The following is a 6231-nucleotide window of genomic DNA, read 5'->3' on the forward strand; positions in this document are numbered from 1 at the left end:
TGGTAGCATAGACGCTAGCATTGGTCATCGACCGAACGCTGGGTCTTGGACTAACCGGACGCTGAGGTCCAGCGTTCGGTCGTGTTAACGGACAGCGTAGAATGAAGTCAACAAGTGACCGGTCGCTAGCTGTGTCCGGTCGAGCATGACTGGACGCGTCCGGTCGTGAAATATCGTTTCTGGAACCTTATTAGAAACGATCGGACGCTGGAGGCTCAGTGTCCGATCAGTTTGTGCGCAGCATCCGATCAGCAGATGACCGTTGAAATCTAATGAACAGTATTTGAAGCAGGGGACATGTGGCGTGAATCACATGACCGGACACTGAGGGCCAGCGTTCGGTCAATCCGACCAGAGCGTCCGGTCACCCCGCGTTGTGCCCAGTGAAGGGGTACAATGGCTCTATTTCATGGGGGCTTCTATTTAAGCCCCATAGCTGGTTAAAGCTCACACCTTTGGCCATTTACATTGACATAGCAACCTTGTAAGCTTAGCCAAAGCCCTCCCACTCATCTCCATCATTGATTCATCATCATTGTGAGATTGGGAGAGAATCCAAGTGCATTGCTTGAGTGTTTGCATCTAAAGGCACTTAGTGTTCGTGTTTTGCTACGGGATTCGCTTGTTACTCTTGGTGGTTGCCACCACCTAGACGGCTTGGAGCAGCGAGAATCATCGAGCAGAGGTTGGTGATTGTCTCCGGCTCCAATCGTGGTGATTATAAGAGGTTCTTGATCTTTCTCTAGTGGAGAGCCAAAAGGTACTCTAGTGAATTGCTCGTGGCTTGTGTGATCCTCATCTTGTGTTGGTTATGCGGCACCCTATTGGGGGTTTGGCGTGTGAAGCCAATTAGTGTGTGAACCTCCAAGTGAGTGAATCGCCACAACGAGGACTAGCTTGTCGGCAAGCAAGTGAACCTCGATAAAAAATCATTGTGTTTATCATTGATTCTGAGGTGATTGATCTTCATTGTTATTCATCTTTATGATTGATTGGTTCCTTCATCTACAAGGTGGTATAATCTTCTTGATCACTCTCTTTACATTACCGGAAACTAGTTGTCAAGCTCTTTAGTGTAGCTAGTTATGAGAGCTTGCTTGGTTGGTTGGTGTGGCTCTTTAGTTAGCCTTTGAGAGCACACTAACATAGGGTAGTGTCATAGCTATTGTGTGAATAGATACTATCTAAATTAGAATTGTGGTAGATGGCTTGCATTTTGAGTAGGCTAGTGCAATACTTGCTTCGCCTCATAATTGTCTAACCATGTTGTTAAGTGTTGTTGTAGAAATTTTTATTAGGCTATTCACCTCCCCCCCTCTAGCCATTAGGACCTTTCAAGTGGTATTGAAGCCAAGGTCACCGTGATTTGAGGCTTAACAACCTTAGGTGTAAAAATGGCTCAAATCAACAACACTAAGAAGTCACCCCAATTTAATAAATCAAATTATCCATATTGGAAATCAAAGATGACCACACATATCAAGTCAATCAATAGAAGAGTGTGGAAGGTAGTAGAAACCAAAATTGAGATTGAAGATCTAGAGAATCCCACCGCGGCCGAAGAAGTGCTTGTCTAAAATAATGACATTGCTCTAAGTGCTATTCATGATGCAATTGATGAAATAACATTTGAGCAAATCAAGAATATTGAGATGGCTCATGAGGCATGGAAGAAGTTGGAAGAATCATTTGAGGGCACTGAAGCCATGAAGGGTGCAAAGGCATACATCCTCAAAGAGAAGTTTGCAAGCTTCAAGATGAAGAAAGATGAGAGTGTGCCAGAGATGTTCCATAGGCTTCAAGTGCTTGTCAATGATCTTCAAGAACTTGGTGAAGAGGTGAAGGACAAGGACTTCTCACATAAGTTCTTGAGATGTTTGCCTTCAAGATTTGGTACATTGGTCACCATTCTAGTGAGAAACGGTTTGGACACCATGACACTAAACCAAGTATTAGGGGATATAATGACCGATGATACATATAGAGATGATGATGAGAAGGAAGAAAAGAAGGAGAAGAAAGATGAGAAGAAGGATGACAAGAAGAAGAGCATGACATTCAAAGCCACATCATCTAAGGGCAAAGCTAAGCAAGAAACATCAAGTGAAGATGATGATTTATGGGATAATGATGATGATGATGATGAGAAGATGGCTCTCCTTGTTAAGAGATTTGACAAGTTCATGGTGAAGAAGGGATATCATGCTAGGAGAAAGAAGTCTTCATCCAAGAACAAAGAAGAGTCAAGAAGATGCTTCAAGTGTGAAAGCAAAGATCATCTTGTTGCTCAATGTCCATACAATAGCGACAATGATGATGACAACAAGAAAAATAAGAAGAAGGACAAGAAGGAAAAGAAAGAGAAGAAGGAAAAGATGGCCTTCAAGAAGAAGAAGGGTGGTTCATATATAGTCACTTGGGATAGCGATGCTTTATCAAATGATGATGATGATGATAGTGATGATGTCAAGACCACCAAGAAGAAGGTTCTTGCAAGCATTGCTATCAATGAGAAGCCTTCTCTCTTTGAATCTTCATCATGCTTCATGGCTAAGGCCACTAAGGTACAATCTTGTGATGATGAAAGTGATGAAGAACATGATGATGAAAATGAACATGAAAATGAAAATGATAGTGATAATGATGATGATGAGCCTACCAAAGATGAATTGTTTGGCATGCTAGAAGATGCTAAAGAATATTTTGACATTAAGAGAAGAGAATGCAAGAGCTTGAATAAGGAGGTAAAAGCCCTTAAACAAGCCCTTGATGAGCTCAAAGCAACTCATAAGAGGCTAGAGGAAGCCCATGAGAAACTAGGCAAGGCTCACAAGAAGCTTGAAAAGGCTCATTCTTCTTTGTTTAATGAGCAAAATTAAAAGAAGCATGTTGAAATTTGCAATATAGGCTTAACTTATGATATAATTGATGAATCATTATCTATGCCTATCATTGTTGCTTTCACTAACCCTTCTTATAGTACTTCCACCTCCACCTCATCTAGTAGTGACGGTCTCACTTGTGATGCCTCACTAGTGGTTGAGAATAAGAATCTTAAGAAGGAGGTCAACAAGCTCACTCACACCTTAGCTAAGGCTTATGGTGGTAAGGACTGCTTGCTTATGTGCTTGGGTAGCCAAAGAGCTTCTCTCTACAAAGAGGAATTGGGCTACACCCCTAAGAAAGGCAAGGCGGCCTTTGCTCCTCACAAGACTAGTTTTGTGAAGAACAATGGTCAGTTTTGCACTAGTTGCAAGCAAGTTGGTCATGTAGAGCAAAAATACATGAACAAGAAATCACAAGCTAATGTATCCTTCATAAAGCTTGATTCATGCTATATGCTTACTAAGGGTACAAATGGTGTGAAGGCTAAGTTCATTGGTAAACCATAGATAGGCTCAAAGAAAAAAGTCATTTGGGTACCAAAGAGCTTAGTGACTAACCTTCAAGGACCCAAGCAAGTTTGGGTAGCTAAAAAGAATTGATCTTCTTTTGTAGGTTAATTACAAAGCCGAAGGAAGACATTGGGTTCTTGATAGTGGGTGCACTCAACACATGATCGGTGATGCAAGAATATTCAACTCAATCAACACTAATGGCAACGATGGTTATGATAGTATCACATTTGGTGAAATAGCAAAGGCAAGATCAAAGGGCTTGGTAAGATTGCAATATCCAATGACATGAGCATATCCAATATATTGCTAGTAGAGAGCTTGAACTTTAATTTGCTATCCATGGCTCAATTGTGTGATCTTGAATTCAAATGCATATTTAGGGTAGATGATGTAGAAATCATAAGTGTAGATGGCTAGAAGGCTTGGTCATGTTAGAATGAAATAATTGAATAGATTGGTTAAGCATGACTTGGTTAGAGGCTTGAAAGATGTTGTGTTTGAAAAGGATAAGCTTTGTAGCTCTTGTCAAGCTAGAAAACAAGTTGGAAACACCCATCCCAAGAAAAGCATGATGAGCACTAGTAAAGCATTTGAGTTATTGCATATGGATTTGTTTGGGCCAACTCAATACACTAGCATTGGTGGTAACAAATATGGCTTTATAATAGTAGATGATTACAATAGATACATATGGGTATTCTTTCTAGTGGACAAAAGTGGTGTGTTTGCAACATTCAAATCATTTGTCAAGGGCATTCACAATGAGTTTGAAACAACCATCAAGAGAGTTAGAAGTGACAATGATATTGAGTTCAAGAACACTAGAATTGATGAGTTGTGTGATGAATTTGGAATTAGACATCAATTCTCGACCAAGTACACTCCATAATCAAATAGCCTTGTTAAGAGAGAAAATAGAACACTCATTGATATGGCAAGGTCTATGCTTAGTGAGTATAATGTTAGTCAATCTTTTTGGGCCAAAGCTATCAACACGGCTTGCTATTGTAGCAACCACCTCTATTGTCACCCATTGAAAGAGAAGACACTATATGAGCTCTTGAATGGTAGAAAGCCCAACATTGTATATTTTTAGGTATTTGGTTACAAATGCTATATCTTAAAGAAAGGCACTAGATTGGGCAAGTTTGACAAGAAATATGATAAAAGATTCCTACTTGGCTACTCCACTACAAACAAAGCATATAGAGTTTGGAATTTAGATAGTGGTACTCTTGAAGAAGTTCACGATGTTGAATTTGATGAAACTAAGGGTTCATAAGTAGAGAATGAGAACTTAGAAGATGTTAGAGGCATTCAACTTTCAAATGCCATGAAGAATATGGATGTTGGTGAATTGAGGCCTAGGCAAGTGAATGATGATGAAGATGATTAAGTGCAAGTGTTCTCTAACTCAAATATGGAAGATGATATAAATCAAGCTAGTACAAGTGGCTCTCATGATAATGAACAAGATTAAGTGGCTAGTACATCATCTCAACCCAATGATCAAGCAAGTGCAAGCAATCAAGTTCCAATCCTCCAACCAACCAATATTATAAGGGATCATCCATTGGACACTATAATTGATGATATTTCAAAAAGTGTATAAACAAGATCAAGATTAGCTTCATTTTATGAGTACTTCTCATTTGTGTCATCCATTGAATCAAAGAAGATAGATGAAGCATTGAAGGATGTTGATTAGGTGAATGCTATGCATAAAGAATTGAATAACTTTACAAGAAATCAAGTATGGAAGTTGGCAGAAAGACTAAAGGGACACAATATGATTGGAACCAAATGGGTCTTTAGAAATAAGTAAGATCAAGATGGGATAGTAGTAAGAAACAAAGCAAGATTAGTAGCACAAGGCTATACACAAGTTGAAGGTCTTGACTTTAAAGAAACATATGCCCTGGTTGCTAGATTAGAAGCAATTAGAATCTTGCTAGCCTATGCTTGTGCCCACAATATCAAGCTCTATCAAATAGATGTTAAGAGTGCATTTCTCAATGGTTACATCAATGAAAAAGTATATGTTGAGCAACCTCCTGGTTTTGAAAATGACAAGAAGCCCAACCATATGTACAAGTTAAAGAAGACATTGTATGGCTTGAAGCAAGCACCTAGAGCATGGTATGAGAGATTGGGGGACTTCCTACTCTCTAAAGGGTTCATGATGGGCAAGGTTGACACCACTCTTTTTGTCAAGAAGATTGGAAAAGACTTGTTTATGTTGCAAATCTATGTTGATGACATCATATTTGGATCAACCAATCAAGACTTTTATGATGAGTTTGGAAAAATGATGGCTAATGAGTTTGAGATGTCCATGATTGGAGAGTTGAGTTACTTCCTTGGTCTTCAAATTAAGCAATTGAAGAATGGTACATTTGTAAGTCAAGGCAAGTGTATCAAGGACATGATCAAGAAGTTTGGCATGAGTGATAGCAAGGCCATTAGCACACCAATGGAAACCAATGACAACTTGGATAGTGATGCAAGTGGAAATATAGTGGATCAAAAAATATATCGGTCTATGATTGAAAGCCTACTCTATGTGACCGCATCAAGGCCGGATGTCATATTTAGTGTATGCATGTGTGCAAGATTTCAAGCCTCACCAAGAAAAAGTCATTTGAAGGCTACAAAGAGAATATTGAGGTACTTGAAGCATACATCAAATGTTGGTTTGTGGTATCCCAAAGGAGCAAAGTTTGAGCTAGTTGGTTACTCTGACTCGGATTATGCGGGATGCAAGGTTGAAAGGAAGAGCACCTCGGGCACATGTCAATTGTTGGGAAGATCACTTATTTCATGGTCATCAAAG

Source organism: Miscanthus floridulus, chromosome 6 (assembly GCF_019320115.1).
Source record: "Miscanthus floridulus cultivar M001 chromosome 6, ASM1932011v1, whole genome shotgun sequence".
NCBI classification, from domain to species: Eukaryota; Viridiplantae; Streptophyta; class Magnoliopsida; order Poales; family Poaceae; genus Miscanthus; species Miscanthus floridulus.